The sequence below is a fragment of the Phaenicophaeus curvirostris genome, chromosome 5 (assembly GCF_032191515.1).
Source record: "Phaenicophaeus curvirostris isolate KB17595 chromosome 5, BPBGC_Pcur_1.0, whole genome shotgun sequence".
Lineage (NCBI taxonomy): Eukaryota > Metazoa > Chordata > Aves > Cuculiformes > Cuculidae > Phaenicophaeus > Phaenicophaeus curvirostris.
The window spans coordinates 21,226,031-21,245,252 of NC_091396.1; the positions used below are offsets into that span (position 1 = coordinate 21,226,031).

At 45.8% G+C, this 19,222-nt stretch overlaps 1 protein-coding gene across 1 annotated transcript in view; it reads left to right on the forward strand.

Annotated features, from left to right (window-relative positions):
* Positions 1-19,222, forward strand: part of GAL (galanin and GMAP prepropeptide) — a 214,352-nt gene that overhangs the window by 109,139 nt on the left and 85,991 nt on the right. The window lies entirely within an intron of this gene.

Below are 19,222 nucleotides of genomic sequence, written 5' to 3' on the forward strand. Positions count from 1 at the left end.
TCATTACCTGAACCAGGCATGTTAAGTAACGCGTATAGTCTACGCAGGTGCACATGCGGTATGCATGTGACAGTATGTGTAGGACAAATACCAGGTATATGACCTGACTTTACTGGGAAAATTTAGCTATGTTCTCCATTCCTGTCCCTTCCTCCCTCCTAGACATTCTTGTTGCAGTCAAGAGACAGTGGAGACATTTGAGTTTGTCTTTAAAAACAAGTGATGGGGACAAATAGAGAGAGGGAGTCTTTTTCAAACAGCCTGTCCTTTCAAGAGAAGGCCACAGGCACAAAAACACTTTGCTGCCTTGCCCAAAATGGACTATTGAACTGGACTAGATATATGGTTTGAGGTTTAGAAACATGTTTATTTCTCTCTGTAAATACTGGTGCTAGGACACTATCACCTACTCCGGTGTTTAGTCTCCAGCGTGCTGACAGGCACAGTGGACAAATGTGGCTCGAACACGTCTTGTTCAGCACAATCCCACCAAATACCAACCTGACATGGTGGAAGTGGTTCAACAACTGCTCACATTGTTCACACATGTCAAAAGAAAAAAACCCCAAAACATAGCAATATGCTCGGTTGGTAAAATTACTAGAGAAAGCATCATTGCTGGTGCCCCAGCTCTCAGGAGATCTCTCCTGTGGCACAGATATTTCACATGGCCCCAGAAACTAGTCTGCACTGGTTAAGAAGGGTACTGATGGTTTCATGTACGTGGGGCTTTTATGATTTCTGCCAAGGAAGGAGAAAGCACGGTGTATTGAGGAGGCTAAAGTGGTAAGCCTGATAATAAAAAGAAAGGCTTGTAAAACCAAGGTACATGGCTTAGTGAAAATCTGTCATTCCAGTAAGTTACCCCAACTTAATCTGCCTTCAAGATAGAGTTTGTCTTACCTCATGGTCATTCACTAAGTCTGATCCCAGATGCCTCTGTGAGCAGTGGCAAGATATCCTATTCTAGGCAGCTAGAGCATGGCCCACAGGCTCACAGGAACATGCAACTCTATCTTACACTTAAATAATTAATTCTTTGACATAAAGACACCTAAAATTGAGTGAGATGTATTCCTCCACAAATAATTTGGTCCAATGTCATTTATGGGCAAGTACTGCCTGCCTGCTTCCATGGACTGCCACAGCACTGTACAGTTAGCTCCATTTCTTCCAATGTGAGTGAAGCGTTAGACTGTGGGGGTTAGAGCTGCAAATCTGATCCTCTGACTATAATCCATATAGCATCTGGAACAGTGAAACATTTAATTTGAAAAGGAAGTGATACAAAACATTACAATTAAAGCAAATATTTAACCAGAATGAAGCCACAAAATTGTCATTTTAGCTGAATTGAAATGACAGGGCTTCCCAAGAAATATCTATGCTTTGATGGAGTTTCCTTTGAAATCCAACCCATTTCATACTTGTCTCGGTGATAGCCATCATATGGCAATGAAGCCATAGTTGAACTGTTCACATGAGACACTATGAAATGCATTGCCCTGCTGAGTGAAGAAGCTACAGAAAGATTTACACCCACACTGCAAGACTGCTACTTTATCCTGCTGAGATCCTGGCTCCAACAGCTGATTGTCCAAGTAGCTTGTTCAAGCTCATCCATGGTCTTCTAGGCTACAAATCATAGTGCATTCACAGCCTAAAGAATGTGCAGCAGTAAAATTAATTTCAGTAAAATTAATGGTTGTACTTAACAGCACCTGCGTTCTAGTTGCATTTAGATAAACATAGTCCTGTCTGACTTTTGGGGCAGGTCTTCACATAATTTGTAATGACGGATTCTTATCAAGAACAGAACCAAACTCAGCTGCAGATCCTCCCTCATCCCAAGAAAGGTCACTACTGTGAGGTGTTAAGTCTGAGGCTCAAATCTAGCAGAGCACTTAGATCAATTTAGTGTGCATTCCGTGACAGTATTCATATGGTTAAAAATGGATTTTGGTGGCTGCTGGAAAGGACACCAAGTCCTTAACATGCTGGGTAATGTGTAACAGCAAAAGCAAAAAATAATATAAAATACTTCGAACTTCTTGCATTTAAACTTTTCAGGCCTTCCATCTCAATTACAGTGACTTCATCAATGCTCAATAATTACATTCAGCAGTATATTTTTATATATTATAGTTTGCTTTTATGTTTTGCAGTTTAGATCATTCCACAATCACAGAGAAAGACACCCAGTGTTCAACTTCCAAGAACAATAACTCCACTAACAGGAGTGACAAATAAGACAGAAAGAGTCAAAGAATGTGTATTTTCAGTGCATGTCTGGTATTTGAAGCACTATTCTCTGCTAGATGCCACTACCAGTTAATTTTCAGAAATCATTTTCACAAAAATGATTTTTTAATGTATGGGGATAAGAAGTAACATAGTGTGAGGTACAGAACAAGTTGTTGTAGGACACGCAAACTCAGCACCAAAGGCACAACATTGTGCAAGAATGTTGTGTAACTGATGACTTATTAAACTAAGGTGTGCTTTATGGACTACAGGGCTTAGTTATCTTCTTCCTGGAAGTACTTAAGTGTTCCCAGAAATGTTTAGTTCATTTTAACTTAATGAAGTTGACTATAGCACAGAAAAGTCCCACATTTTAAAAACAAAACCTGGCAAACTTTCAAAAAGGAGAGAGCAAGACGGCCATCTGAAGCAAACAACCAGAGTCAGTTCTTGTAACAATTTCAAGCTGTTGTAATGTATTTGCTGCATGTCTACTATTGTCTTCAAGGAAACCAAGTTCTCAGTGCTTTCTGTTCAACAATTTTGTCCTAGGAAATAGTGATTGAAGATCCTGGTTCACACAGAAAGACACCCAGCAGACCCAAGGTTGCACAGAACGACATTCAGAAGCTGTTGAAAAGCAAAGACTGGTTCTGGGGTCTTCCTGATACGCACCAGAAGGCACTGAAAGGCACAAATGGCTCACTGAGACACACACAGTGGCCCCTGGGGCACAGAGAAAGGTCCAAGGAGGCTCACGGGTTTAGCTGGAAGACATTTGGAGGCCCTGGTGCCACGAAGAACATGACACCAAGGACTGATATGTGAACAGAAAGGTCCTTGGAGACCCCTGGACTGCAAAGAAAGGCACTTGGAAGCCTCAGGGATGCACTAAAACACACTCAAAGGTTTCTGGAAAGCACAGAAAAGCATGTCATAGCCCCTGGGCAACACAGAAAGGCACAGGGAGCCATGGAGGCCTTAGTGGAAGGCACTAGGATGTCTCTGGGGCACACAGAAAGGTACTTGAAGGCCGTGGATTGTCTGGAAAGCCAATCCAAGCTGCACCCATCCATCCACTCCCTCCTCTACCCATGATGCAATAAGAAGGGCTCAGAAACCCCTGGGGTGCGTAGAAAGGCATACCACAGCCCCTGGATAGCAGGAGACCTCCAAGGCTGCACAGAAGATGCAATTGAAGTGCAGAGTTGACAAGGAATGTTCTTGAAGGGCCCTAGGACTAACACAGAAAGCTCTGAAAGCCTCCAGAGACACAGAAAGACATTTGAAGATCTTTTGGGTGCATGGAAAAAAATACTATTGCCACTGCAGAGCAAAGGAAGGCACATAGAGGCCCACCAAAAGGCACCTAGAGAACCTGGGGCACCTAGGGGCCATTAGGCTGAATGGAAAGGCACTTGGACGAACCTAGGGTGCAGAGAAAGGTGGGCTTTGTGGCCTTGAACTCACAAAAAGTAATTCAGTGGCCACTGGGGCACACAGAAGGGCATGTGGAGATCCTTGATATGAACAAAAAGGCACTTGGAGGCCCTGGGGTTGCACAGAAAGGCACTCGGGTGCTCCAGGTCAACAAATAAATTATTCAGAGCCAAGGCCACACAGACAATACTAACTGCCGCAAGGACCGATAGGAGAGTCATAGTTGTAGGAGACTCTCTACTGAAGGAGACAGAGGGTCCGCTATGTCGAGCAGACCCCACTCACAGGCAAGTCTGATGCCTTCCAGGAGCCTGGATAAGGGATGTTGCCAGGGAACTTCCCAGCCTGGTGAGATCTACAGACTATTACCCGTTACTGCTGCTCCATGTGGTAAGGGATGAAGCAGCAGTAAGAAGCCCAAGGGGGATTAAAAGAGATTTTAGGGCCTTGGGACAGCTACTGAGGGTAACTGGGGCCCAGGTGTTTTTTAGTTCTAAATGAAGAGAAACGTCAAAGTAATGAGGCCTGACAGCATTTGCCAATGGTCCCCTCCTAGCTTATTAAAATGTATAAGTTTCTGTGAACAAGATGCCCAAACTTTTCAGCCAAATAAACAAAACCCCTCATCTTCAAAAGCTTATTTCTTTGACTTTCCCCAGTGATTAATCTAGTCCAGTGTCTGTCTGCATTGCTATTGCCATTCTCCTTTACTTCGGGTTTACAAGGTGGAGTGGAAACCCGGTAAGAACTACACCCCTACCATCTTTTGTTTTCCTGATTATCATGATGGCATCTTGGCTTGTATCAGAAACGGCGTGACCAGCAGGTCCAGGGAGGTTATTCTCCCTCTGTACTTGGCACTGGTGAGACCGCTCCTCAAGTACTGTGTTCAGTTCTGGGTCCCTCACCACATGAAGGATGTTGAGGCTCTGGAACGAGTCCAGAGAAGAGCAACAAAGCTGGTGAGGGGGCTGGAGAACAGGTCTTACGAGGTAAGGGCTGAGAGAGCTGGGGTTGTTTAGGCTGGAGAAGAGGAGGCTGAGGGGAGACCTCATTGCTCTCTACAACTACCTGAAAGGAGGTTGTAGAGAGGAGGGTGCTGGCCTCTTCTCCCAAGTGACAGGGGACAGGACAAGAGGGAATGGCCTCAAGCTCTGCCAGAGGAGGTTTAGGCTGGACATAAGGAAAAAATTCTTCACAGAAAGGGTCATTGGGCACTGGCAGAGTCTGCCCAGGGAGGTGGTTGGAGTCACCTTCCCTGGAGGTGTTTAAGGCACGGGTGGATGAGGTGCTAAGGAGAATGGTTTAGTGTTTGATAGGAATGGTTGGGCTCGATGATCCGGTGGGTCTCTTCCAACGTGGTTATTCTGTGATTCTATGATTCTATGATTCTATGATTGGGAGGTTCACCTGCAGAGCCAGTTATACCATTAGAGGGCAGCAGTCGGCCTCTAGCCACACCTCCTTTGACTTAGTAGAGATTACAAAGACTCGTCTCTGCATAACAGAATAAGTGAGGGTGCATTCAGCAGTAGGTGCTCCTATTTGTAGGGGCACAGAAAACGAATATTTTGGGTTAGCAACATTCATGCTCATACTCAGTATATCCCTTCAAGCTATATGCTATCTTCCACCTTTCTGAGACTCCTAATAGTTGATCTTTTTCTCGCTGAAGCTGATAACACCTCAGTATTGGAGATCTGCTCCATCCAGCAAAATGTCTGCAAATGTAATCGGTGGCAACCAGTGAACAGAAGATCATGGCTGCCCTACAGGGCTCACTTACCAGCAGCCAGTTTCTCCAACCACAGGATTGTGTGAAGTCCAAACTGGGAGACCTAAACCGGTTCAGTATTTTTTAAGTGTGTCTTTAAATCATGAGAAATCATAGGTATCAAATGTTACTAGAAGACTCTGCAGTCACCCCTTCATAAAACAGACATTTGTGTCAACCTGCTGGCTGAGATGCAGCTTCTGTAGTGTCAAAGCAGACTTGCATCTAACAGGCAGAGTAGCCTTCAGTGAAGGGGATAGCTACCTGTGGAAATGGGACTGATGCGACTAATGTGGTTTTGCTATTGATGCTGGAATCTTCTTTTGCTTCAGACAGATAATGTGTCTGACATAGGTGTGAGTGTGCATCCATGTTGCCCTTCTGGTGGAACAGAAGTGATAGAAAGAAAGCCTGAGTTTGTGGCTTTTCTTTTCCAGAACAAACTGACACCACTCGAAAGAGGTGGGGAGAAAAAGTGTAATTTTGTTTGTGGAAAGCCTTGACTCAGTAAAGAAATTCTGCCAAGACAAAAAAGAAAGAAAATTCCTTGCTGTATGCCAGCTTGCAGAAGAGGCATGAAAAGCAGAGTGTGATTAAAGTCTGGCATACAGCATTGCAGCCACAATAAACATGGAGCAACACAGTTTGCTGAGGCAGGCTGAGATGGAAGGTCTCAGCTGAAAATAAAGAGTTCTTATGATGGGGGCAAAGGGCAAAAGCCTGAGACTAAAGTAAAAAACTCTACATCTCAAACCCTACATGGAGTCTGAGTCCTAAATGAAAAGGAAAATCATACTTGGGAGCTATTAAGAAAACTTTCAACCAGTTACAAGGCTCAAACTCTCTCAATTTTGGTAATGACTTACAAGAAAAGGACCTCTTAAGAAAGGGAAGTTTTAGGTGTCCTTATATTAGGCTTGTGTGAATAGTCCTCCAAAGAGATATGTTCAATTTAAATTACAGTGGTCAAGAAGCACTGAGGGCAGGACAATTGACTGGTAATGTGCTTTGGAAGACCTCAGCCGTAAATTTGTTTGCAAATAATGCCCCTACCCTACCTCATCCCTCCTGTGCCCCAGCAAAAAAAATAAATAAATTAAAAAGCACTGATGATTCTGTCAGGAGCAACTTAGTGGTCTGATGCACTTTCTGTATGAATAACTGGATGAATGTATGCTAGTTTGTGCTTAGTCTTGTGGATTATGTCCCATCAAATCCAGAAGAAAATTGTTCATGAGCTGGGTGTCCTTGCTTTTCTTCATATAACTTATGTTGGTGAGGAGCAAAGTGGTGGCATGAGTAAGTTCTGTGGCTAAGCATGTGTTGAAGAGGAAAGGGAGGTTTCTGGAGCCAGGGAAAGCCATGGGTGGGCTGAGAGACCGGCCGGGAGCTGGCCAATCCCACAAACGCAGCTGACACAGTGGGGGCATTACTGAAAGGGACCATTGGTGATTTAAATGGCCCTTAAGGGAGCACCTTGACCAGAAGTGTGTCAAACAGGGTGCGGTGCATCAGTTTGCACAAGCAGGGAGCTGTCCCAGGCACCTGAGAACAGCAGGAGCCATGGTATCCACCCCACAAAAGGCTGTGCCCTCAGCGTCCCTCACAGCCCATCCAGTTGCAAGGATGGATGCAGCTACCCAAATAGAACTCTCTAGAGAACATACAGCTGTCTAGGTCCCAGGCTGCAGGGTGTGCCCGAGTTTTAGGTCAGCATCAGATAACTGCAAGGTAACCCGTGGGAGAGGCACTCAAGAGAAGGAACTGCTCAGCCTGGTGATAGAGCTTTAGGAGGAGGTGTCCAGGCTGAGGAGTACCAGGGAGTCAGAGGACATTGACTGATGGAATCCCACAGTGCAGTCCCTGAGAGAGATTAACCAGCCAGCCACAGCACAGGAGAGAAAGGATTCCCTGTCCTCCTCCCACCGTAAGGTAGATGGAGGAGGTCCTGGAGACAGAGGAGGATGGAATTACAGTTGCTGCTTGGGTGGCAGGTGAATCTGTTCTCAGTCTGCCTTGCCTTCCCAGATACCTCTACACAATAGGTATGAGGCCCTGGTATTGGATGGGTAAGCAGCTGATGATGCAGGCGTAGGTCCTTCTGGGATGGAGGAGTCATCTAGGCAGTCAATCCCCCACATCACCACCACTCATCTAAATGCAAAAGGAAGGGTGATAGCCTTCTGTGTGTCCGAGAACCCACAGGTAAGTCTGCTGCCTCCCTGGAGCCAAGGTAAGGGATAGAACCAGAAAACTCCCTAGTCTGGTAATGCCCTCAGACTGTTACCCACTAGTGCTTTTTTCATGTAGGCGGTGAAGAGACAGCAAGGAGAAAGCATTCCTAAAGCAATCAAGAGGGATTTCTGAGCCCTGGGATGGCTGGTTAAAGGATCAGGGGCATAGGTGGTATTTTTTTCAATCCTTTCATTAGCAGGGAAGAATGTAGAAATAAGCGGGCAGATCCAGCTGATAAACACATGGATCAGAGGCTGGTCTTATCGGCAGAACTTTGGGGGTTTTGACCATGGGATGGTCTATTCATCATCAGGTCTGCTGGTGTCTGATGGGATGCACCTCTTGCAGTAGGGTGAAAGGGTTTTGCTCAGGAGCTAGCAGGACTGATTGATAAGGCTTTAAACTGGATTTGAAGGCGGAAGGGGCAATAGCTGGTCAGTTGGGGATGAGCAATGGGAAGGCATGCCAAAGTTTGAGGAGCTGCATCCTAGTGACAGTCAGACTGTTCCTTGAGGAGATGAGCAAAATGAACCACACTTGAAGAGGTTTTATCTCAAGGGGATCAAGGTGTGTTCCTCTAAGAAGGTGATATGAACAACAGCTGCCTCTACACATGCAGCACAGGTAAAAAACAGGAGTTAAAGGAATCACGTCACTAGAAAGCTATGACCTGAATGCCATTACTGAAACAAGGTGGGATGAATCCCATGACTAGAGTGTGGCTATTGATGGCTGCAAGCTGTTCGTAAAGGACAGATGAGGAAGGAAGGGTGGAGACATTGTCCTCAAACTCAAGAAACGGATAGAGTGTGAAGAGCTGCCTCTGAAGGATAGCCATGAGCAAGGTGAAAGCCTATGGGTAAAAATCAGAGACTAAAGCAACAAAGGGGACCTTGTGGTTGGTGTCTACTGCAGGCTGCCCAGTCAAGGGGAGACTATTGACAAAGCCTTCTTACTCCTGCTACAGAAGGCATCATGCTCACAGGCTGTCATCCAGCTGGGGGACTTCAACCACACCAATATATGATGGAAAAGTAGCATGGTGAGCTGTGGGAAAAACACGAGATTCCTGGAGTGTGTTGAAGATAAATTTCTAAGCCAGGCAATAAACAGCCCTACCAGAGAGGACACTGGGCCTGATGGTCGCTAGTGCAAGAGAGGTGATCAGAGACATCAAGACTGGAGGCACTCTGGGCAGCAGCGATCACACACTGGTAGAGTTTGCTGTCCTGAGGGACTGTCTTCATCTGTGATGTAGGCAGTGGGATCAAGTGCACCGTCAGCAAGTTTATGGACAACACCAAGCTGAGTGGTGTTATTGACACATTTGAGAGAGGAGATGCCATTCAGAGGGACCTGGACAAGCTTGAGAATGGGTCCCAAGTGAAACTCAACAAGGTGAAGTGTGAGGTCCTGCACCTAGGTCGGAGCAGCCCCCAATTACAATACAGGCTGGGGATTAAGAGACTGAGAGCAGCCGTGAGGACTTGGGGATAAAAAACTGGACAGGAGCCAGCAATGTACTTGCAGCCCAGAAGGCCAACACTGTCCTGGGCTGCATCAAAAGAAGCACGGCCAGCAGGTGAGGGGAAGTGATTCTCCCCCTCTACTCCACTTCAGTGAAATCCCACCTGAGGTACTGTGTCCAGCTGTGAAGCCCTCAGCACAAGACATGGACATGTTGGAGGGGGGTCCAGAGGTGGGCCACAAAAATGATTAGAGGCATGGAACACCTCTCCTATGAAACAAGGCTGAGAAAGTTGGGGTTGTTCAGCCTGCAGAACAGACGGCTCCAGGGGGACCTTACCGTGACTTTCCAGTACTTAAAATTCTTATAAGAAAGATGAGGACAGACTTTGAGAAGACCTGTTGCAATAGGACAAGGGGTAATGTTTTTTAAGTAAAAGAAGGAAGATTTAGACTACATATAAGGACAGAATTTTTTACAATGAGAGTGGTAAAACATTGGAACAAGTTTTCCAGAGAGGTCATAGATGTCTTATTCCTGGAAACATTCAAGATCAAGTGGAAAGGGGCTCTGAGCAACCTGATCTAGTTGAAGATGTCCGTGTTTACTGCAGAGGAGCTTGGACAAGATGACCTTTAACCAGAATCATTTTATGATTCAATGATTCTAACAGAATAACAGACCACAGAAAAGGAAAACTGAGAGTGATTGCAGGTAACATACCAGCTTACTGTAAATGCAAATGATGAATATCACCAGAGATATTGTCAGTGCATTGTGGCCTGTTTAAAAAAAAAAAAAAAGTCTTATTTTTTCATTCCAGCAAAGTTCCTTTTAAAACCATCAGACAAAGTAGCTTAGTGTCTTTTTTTCCATCATATTAACATATTAAATGTAGGGCAAGAGCAACCTTGCTTCCTGATGTCAGGATTTATGAATTCCCATTCACAGTGTTTAAAGATTTGAAAGACAATCATCCTGACATTGGTTAAAAAGAAAATTACTCTGAATGAGTTCAGTAAAGATATGAAGAAATGGCCTTGGAGGTGTAGTTTGAATGAAAATTTAGTAGCGTCTACATCTTGCTTTGTGCCTTATGAGGAGGCATGAAACAAATTATATATGGCATTTTGCATCTGTTACTTTCAATCCCTACACAAGTTGCCTATGTAAAGGAACTAATAAAAATTGCCTGAATGAGACTCTTTCTTTCATCATTCCTTTTTTTTTCTGTCAAATCCCTAAATAATATATTAAGACAACAGAACAGTAAGTCAGTGTCATGGTGGGTAAATTTAAATTTTTTTTTATCAGACTTCATAAGGATTGTTAGTGTCTGAGATGTTCCTTTTGCTTTTAGCTGGAAAGGTTATTACTGCTCTAACACCAATTGAACCAATCCTCTTTTTTTTTCATAGTTTAGCGAAATTGTGGTTTTGTTTTAAAAGACACATCACTGCTCAACTTAAATTTAGACACCTACTCTGCCTTTAAAGTAAACAAACTTATAAACAAAAAGCAGCTAGTGTATTTTAATATTTCTCCTCCCCACCCCACCCCCGCCCCCATTAAATACAATTTGGACATGTGGTCTCGTTTGTCATGCCCTCTTTTTGGATGTCATGGTCCATAAACGGCATCAGTCTGAATTTCAACTGATATTGCACAGACATGTCAATGTTAATGACAGAATTTTAGTGCCCTGAATAAATTTACATAGTGATATGTTAGACATAAAGCTAAGTAACTAATTGTGTAAGATACAGCATAACAAAGCCACATGCCTACCAGAGGACAAATTGATCAGATGACATACACTGAGATTTGCTGAGTAAGACTAGTAAGACTAGCCTAGACTACTCAGCAGTATTGCTTAGGAAGACAGCAGAATTATTCCACTGAATTAAGCGAGAACTGTGTGAAAGCCTGTATTACAGTATTTTATGCTCATATAAACTCATACAAATTCAGTGAGAAGAGATTTCTACTTAGAATCATAGAATCACCAGGTTGGAAGAGACCCACCGGATCATCGAGTCCAACCATTCCTATCAAATACTAAACCATGCCCCTCAGCACCTCATCCACCCGTGCCTTAAACATCTCCAGGGAGGGTGACTCAACCACCTCCCTGGGCAGCCTCTGCCAGTGCCCAATGACCCTTTCCGTGAAAAATTTTTTCCTTATGTTCAGCCTGAACCTCCCCTGGTAGAGCTTGAGGCCATTCCCTCTCATTCTGTCCCCTGTCACTTGGGAGAAGAGGCCAGCACCCTCATTTCCACAACTTCATTTCAGGTAGTTGTAGAGAGCAATAAGGTCTCCCCTCAGCCTCCTCTTCTCCAGGCTAAGCAACCCCAGCTCCTTCAGCCACTCCTTGTAAGACTTTTTCTCCAGCCTCTTCACCACATTCATTGTTCTTCTTTGGACACGCTCCAGAGCCTCAACATCCTTCTTGTGGTGAGGGGCCCAGAAATGAACACAGTATTCAAGAAGTGGTCTCACCAGTGCCGAGTACAGAGGGAGAATAACCTCCCTGGACCTGCTGGTCACGCCATTTCTGAGGACAGACTTTGAGAAGACCTGTTGCAATAGGACAAGGGGTAATGTTTTTTAAGTAAAAGAAGGAAGATTTAGACTACATATAAGGACAGAATTTTTTACAATGAGAGTGGTAAAACATTGGAAACCAATGTTTCCTACAAACCAAGATGCCATTGGCCTTCTTGGCCACCTGGGCACACTGCTGGCTCATGTTCAGTCCGCTGTCAACCAACACACCCAGGTCTTTCTCCTCCAGGCAGCTCTCTAGCCAGACTTCTCCTAATCTGTAGCACTGCACAGGGTTGTTGTGCCCCAAGTGCAGGACCCGGCATTCGGCCTTGTTAAACCTCATGCCATTGGACTCTGCCCAGCAGTCCAGCCTGTTCAGATCCCTTTGCAGAGCCTCCCTGCCCTCCAGCAGATCCACGCTTCCACCCAGCTTAGTGTCATCCGCAAACTTGCTAAGGGTGCACTCAATGCCTTCATCCAGGTCATTGATAAAGACATTGAACAGGGCTGGACCCAGCACTGAGCCCTGGGGAACCCCACTTGTAACTGGCCTCCAGCTGGAGTCAACTCCATTTCCCACCACTCTCTGGGCCCGGCCATCCAACCACTTTTCCACCCAGGAGAGTGTGCGCCTGTCCAGGCCAGAGGCTGACAGTTTCTCAAGCAGAATGCTGTGAGAAACTGTGTCAAAGGCTTTACTGAAGTCCAGGAAGACCACATCCACAGCCTTTCCCTCATCCAGTAGTCGAGTCACTTTATCATAGAAGGTGATCAGGTTAGTTTGGCAAGACCTGCCTTTTGTGAACCCATGTTGACTGGGCCTGATCACCCAGTTCTCTTGCATGTGCTTCATGATAGCACTCAAGATCACCTGTTCCATGACTTTCCCTGGCACTGAGGTCAGACTGACAGGCCTGTAGTTCCCTGGATCCTCACTGTGACCCTTCTTGTAGATGGGCACAACACCAGCCAGCCTCCAGTCCAGTGGGACTTCCCCAGTCTCCCAGGACTGTTGGAAGATGATGGAAAAGGGTTTGGCAACGACATCCGCCAGCTCCTTCAATACCCTTGGGTGGATCCCATCCGGCCCCATAGACTTGTGGGTGTCTAGCTGGGCAAGCAAGTCTCTAACCACCTCCTCTTGGATCTTGGGAGCCTCATTCTGCTCCTTTAACTCCTGGGTTTGTACACAGAGGCAATTGCTTTCCTTACAATTAAAGACTGAGGCAAAGAAGACATTAAGTACCTCAGCCTTGTCCTCATCCGCTGTCACTGTTGTTCCTTCTGCGTCCAATAGGGACTGTATATTCTCCCTAGTCCTCCTTTTATTGTTAATGTATTTATAGAAACATTTTTTATTATCTTTCACAGACTTAGCCAACCTGATTCCTAGTTGGGCCTTAGCCCTCCTGACTTTTTCCCTGCACAATCTCACTTCCCTCCTGTAGTCCACCCAAGAAGCCTGTCCCTTCTTCCGAAGCTCATAGACATTTCTCTTCTTTTTGATATCTCCAAAGATCTCCCTACTCAAACAAGCACCATGAAGTTCAGTAGCAAAGTCAGATAACATTTCTACCCTTCCTAAAAGCATGGTTCTTTAAACGAATAGTGAAGTGTTTCTGGTTTATAATGGAACACATTTTTTACCTTCAGCTTTTTTTCAAATTTCCTACATAAGAACTGAAATTGTGACAATTGCTCCTGAACAACTCCAGATATATTAATGTCTCTAAATAAATTTTCATTATATTATGTAATTAGATATACGTAATGTACATCCAACACGGATGTCCAGGCCAGATTCCTCCCCTTCCCACCTCAGCCCTGGGAGTCACCAACCATCAGAAAATGCCAAGGTATGAATGATGCTGAGAGAACGTGACCGAGGGCTCTGTGTGTGTGAGTGTTTATCTGAGGGGCGGGAAACCAACCTGAGCTTGTCTCAGCAGGAGAGCAAAGCTGAAAGAAAAGTCAGAAAACTGAAGCTGGAAGTGGAGCAGCTGAGAAGAGCCCTCTGGGAAAAGACGTGGGCTTTACGGGCGACAGAAAGAGAACTTGATGAGGCCCGAGGGCAGGTAGAGGAACCGCGTGCTCTCCTGCTCGAGAAAGACCAAGACTGTAAAGAGGCCATTGAAAAGAAGACAACTGCGAAAAGGTAGCTGAAAGTTTCCAAACAGAACTGTGACTTTCTGAAGCGAGCAAACTTCCACTTGCAAGAGCAGTTGGACAAGGCTGAGGGCAAGGTAGGCAGAGCCTGCCAGCACGGCCTTTGTTTGCAAGCTATTCTTTTCCTTCAAACAGCACAAGATAAGTGCACATTGTGCGAAAGACTCCAGGAGAGCTTTGTCTGAGGACTCTGGAAGCTTCACTATCATTGGCAATGGTTTACCAGCCTAGAGGGTGCTTTCAGCTGCTTTCTCCTCTCTGTCTGCTCTACTGTTGCCTAGACAAATCAGCTGTGTCCTCAGGGAGCCTGTCTCGAGGCTGAGGGACAATGCAATGGGTTGTGGGCAGCATCTGGGTGGGGAAGAACCAAGTGCTCCTCTGTGTGTGTGGACCTATGTGCATGGCCTCCCTGCTGCCCTTTCCTCATGGTCCTCCACGTGGCATTGGGCTCTTGGATCAAGCATTCATGGTGAAAGGGCAGCAGAAGCAGGATTTGTTCTCCCTGCCTCCACTCGGAGGGGCTTCAATCTCTCCTGGTCTTTCCTGTGTCTGGTCACCTTTGAGAGCTGTCCATGTGCTGGTGGGCCTGGGGCTGCTGCACAACTGACGTCAGATCTCGCTTTCTCTCTCCCAGGAACAGGTGAACGTGGAACTGCAGCTGCCATGGACTGTCCCTGGACTTCTTTAGCTCTTTCACAGAATGCATATGGAGTCCAGGGTCCCCCTACTGGGCAAAGAAGACCCAAGCACAATAATGTGAAGAAGAATTATTAAGTGGGTATTGTTAAGTTATTGTTAATATCTATAAACTATTCTATGTTGTTATAAAATGCTATTACATTATTGCATATTGTTATTAGGTAGTAGCATCTGTTGTTATAGATAAATTGCTAGAGATTATTTTAGATAAATTTATTATATAGACAATGAAATTGTTAAATTGTTAAACTCATGAAAGGCTGTCAACATTCCTTCTCTGTGCCGATCTCCCGTGCTTTCCCATCACTGTCCCTGCCTCCCCTCTGGTGGGGTCTCAGTGCCATTCGAGGGGCTTTTCAAAGGGAAATGATTCTGTGAGTTGGTGGGGTGGCACTGCCAGGTTGCTTAGCATCCCTGTGCTTTCTGAGCAAAATGGGAGAACTCGAGGGAGAACGGGAACCCCTCTGCTCCTGGTGGATGATGAGTGTTTGGATGTCTTGGTTAGAAAATGCCATTCTCTCTCTGTTCCCATCCTGACTTACCCAGGCAGGGAGAAAATGTGGCCAGCGCAAAGCATCCTCCACTTTTGAATTCCATTACCAGACTAGGGAGTTTTCTGGTTCTATCCCTTACCTTGGCTCCAGGGAGGCAGCAGACTTACCTGTGGGTTCTCGGACACACAGAAGGCTATCACCCTTCCTTTTGCATTTAGATGAGTGGTGGTGATGTGGAGGATTGACTGCCTAGATGACTCCTCCATCCCAGAAGGACCTACGCCTGCATCATCAGCTGCTTACCCATCCAATACCAGGGCCTCATACCTATTGTGTAGAGGTATCTGGGAAGGCAAGGCAGACTGAGAACAGATTCACCTGCCACCCAAGCAGCAACTGTAATTCCATCCTCCTCTGTCTCCAGGACCTCCTCCATCTACCTTACGGTGGGAGGAGGACAGGGAATCCTTTCTCTCCTGTGCTGTGGCTGGCTGGTTAATCTCTCTCAGGGACTGCACTGTGGGATTCCATCAGTCAATGTCCTCTGACTCCCTGGTACTCCTCAGCCTGGACACCTCCTCCTAAAGCTCTATCACCAGGCTGAGCAGTTCCTTCTCTTGAGTGCCTCTCCCACGGGTTACCTTGCAGTTATCTGATGCTGACCTAAAACTCGGGCACACCCTGCAGCCTGGGACCTAGACAGCTGTATGTTCTCTAGAGAGTTCTATTTGGGTAGCTGCATCCATCCTTGCAACTGGATGGGCTGTGAGGGACGCAGTGAAAGCGGTACCGGAGAAGAATTTTAAAAGCAGCCACATTCAGTGCTAGCATCTTTTCTAAAGTAACCAGGCTTTGACATTTCCATTTTTGCAGCCTGGCTTTACTGTAAGTGTTCGAGTCATTAATCTCCCATATATGCTAAAGCTTTTTTCTATCCACAGGTTGTTAGCATAGCTTCTAGAAGGATCAATCCCATGATCTTCCCAGACACAGAGGTGAGGCTAACAGGTCAGTAGTTCGCAGGGTCGTCTTTTCTACCCTTTTTAAAACTGGGCATGACGTTACCCTTCCTCCAGTCACCAGAGATTTCTCCTGACTGCCATGACTTTTCCAATATCATGGAGAGTGGCTTGGCAACCACATAGGCCAATTCCCTCAGGACTCTGGGATGCATCTCATCAGGTCCTGTAGACTTATAAATGTTCAGGTTCCTTTAAATTAAAAGGAAAATTTGCAGTCTGTTTCCTACTGAGCTGGAGTGTTTGCGAGTGAGAAACAAACTGACCATGGTCTGAATTTCCAGCTCTCATCTCCCTGTGAAACTCCCTGGGTACTGTGGGCCATCCTCACTAGAGCAAGTCTTGCTTTCTCACCTGCTCCCAGCCTTCTTCACAGCCCACTGAAGTCGTGCCACTAACCAAATAATGCATGAGTCTTGTGGGGCTATGGAAAGGGCCTGACTCTGTCTCGCTGAGGAGGGGTCCCAGCATTGTGGCACAGACAGGTGACCGCTCCACTAAAATCACCGGATAAAACACCATCACCCGCTTCTGCCGGCTGCAATTGCACAGCTAAGTAGATCTTTATCTGCCTCTAAATTTCAGTTGTACATGAGGATAGTACCAATACTTAAAAATCACCCTTCTTCAGCCTTTCCTAAGTACGAGAAAGACCAATAGGGAGTGTGAGTCTGAGTGTCACACCAGGGCCTTGCCTGCAGCCCTCTGCACAGGCAGCATCTTTTGCTCTTAGCACAGAACCTACAATTCTAGGTCTGGCAGCTTGGTGCAAGTCAGTATCATAAACTTTGGCTGTTTCCAGTACTTGCTGGAAACCCACACAATACAAGGTGTGTACCTGGCTCAGGAGCCCTACTGCTGGCATGGGGAAGAAACAGGGAATCCAGTGAAGGAAACTGGCTACTCTGGATCTACAACAGAATTAAGAAGTTCACCATAAACACAATTTGTTCCTCACTCAACACTTAATTTCTGCTCTCTGGGACACACAGGTTGCCTGTAAGAGCCAGGCATTTCCAGTGTGGTGACTCAGGGTTGTAAGCATCAAAAGACAATTTTTTCCAGGGGAACCTGTTGCCATTTGGACCTAAAAAGAAAGGGCAATACCCTACCTCAGCACTAATCCAAAACCTGCAGTGCTCTCCCTGCTGCCACCAACATCAGCAGCAAGATCCACTGCATTTCTTCAGACAGAAAAAAAAAAATATATATAAACCAGGTTGCTGCCTGCCCAGATAGGAACTGAAGAAGTGCTGTTTGCTGGCAATAAAAACATGCTGCTTGCCTATGGGAGATGCCAGAGAAAAGGCCAGTTGTGCTAAGAATAGCTTTCTGCTGAGGCTTCCCTCAGTAAATTTTGACATCCTACAGACAGAGAATAAGCCACTTACCTTAGGTAGAGGAGTCAGGGTAAAAAAGAGAAGACAGACTCAGAGCGATGGGAAGTGACTCAGTCTAGGTAAACATCCAGTCAGAAGGTAACAGACAGACTATGTGACATGGTGAGAGAAATCCATTCTTGCAATGCTCTTCCCTGAGATATTCTCAAGTGGATGACCATAAGGGTGGAAAAGACCTGCCCTGTGCTCCTGTCATGGCTGTTTGACATAGTGAGTGGTGAAGAAGTACAATCCTAGACTCAGAACCCTTTATCCAAAATGCAAGCATTTTTCACATCCCAGCTGTGTCCTGGGGACAGTGTCTTTACTCTTTTCTTCTAGGGGACTGAGCCTCTGTTGGCTGAGAGCATCCTCAGTGGAGAGCAACCACTCAGCATTGCCTCCCAGGTCTGCACCCATGGCCCTTCAATGCCAGCCTCGCACTGCTGACATGCAGGGCACAGCTTGCCAACCACTTCCAGGTTTACCCAGTCTGCCTGTAAAAGACAAGGGTCGCAGAGTCTTGTGCACCTCACAATGCTGTAGAAGTGGCGCTTATGACCAGACCCTCATTGTGGTTTACAGAACACGTATTGTTTACTTGAGTTTACATATTAAAGCCACCAGCTTTAATTCTCCCTAAAACCCGAAACAACAGGGGAAATGCACAATTCAGAGTGGCTTGGTGCAAATTTTTGCAACATAACAGACAAAATCAAAACAATTCAATTTGTACATATATATGTAAAACAAAAGAAATTCAAGTTAAAATGAGGACAGGATTCCTATTAGTCCTAGAGATGATCCAAGAATATGTCAGGAAATAAATAAATCATTTTAATTTTCACCATGAAAGAAGGTGCTGCTCACTAATCCAAATAGTTTGGGTATTTACAGAAGACAAATAGGTTAGAGGAAAAACAGAAGTGAAGCATTCACAAAAGCCAAGTGAAATGCTGCAAGCTGATCGCTTCCCTACATGCCTCATTGTGACCAATAGAAGGCTTTAAATCATTGCAAGGAGCCAAATAAATTCCTTTTGAGCAGGATGCCATCATGTGCCCTGTGCTAGAGGGACCATATGAAGGTGAGACCAGCATGGTCTACTAGGTTTGGCTGTCACCACAGAGATTCTGAAGATCAACCATAACTTATGGCCACCTTGGGGCAAACAAATAAGTTGGCCTGGAGTCCAATTTATGGATAGGAAGGCAATTTATCCTAGCGTCTTTCTGAAGGGAAGATCACTTAAAGCCACATCTGCTTTCAGCAAAGCCTATGACACAGTTTGTCATAGCATTCTGCTTAGGAAACTGTCAGCCTCTGGACTGGAGAGGCGCACACTCTCCTGGCTGGAAAACTGGTTGGATGGCCGGGCCCAGAGAGTGGTGGGAAATGGAGTTAACTCCAGCTGGAGGCCAGTTACAAGTGGGGTTCCCCAGGGCTCAGTGCTGGGTCCAGCCCTGTTCAATGTCTTTATCAATGACCTGGATGAAGGCATCGAGTGCACCCTTAGCAAGTTTGCGGATGACACTAAGCTGGGTGGAAGCGTGGATCTGCTGGAGGGCAGGGAAGCTCTGCAAAGGGATCTGAACAGGCTGGACCACTGGGCTGAGACCAATGGCATGAGGTTTAACAAGGCCAAATGCCGGGTCCTGCACTTGGGGCACAACAACCCTGTGCAGTGCTACAGACTAGGAGAAGTCTGGCTAGAGAGCTGCCTGGAGGAGAAAGACCTGGGGGTGTTGGTTGAC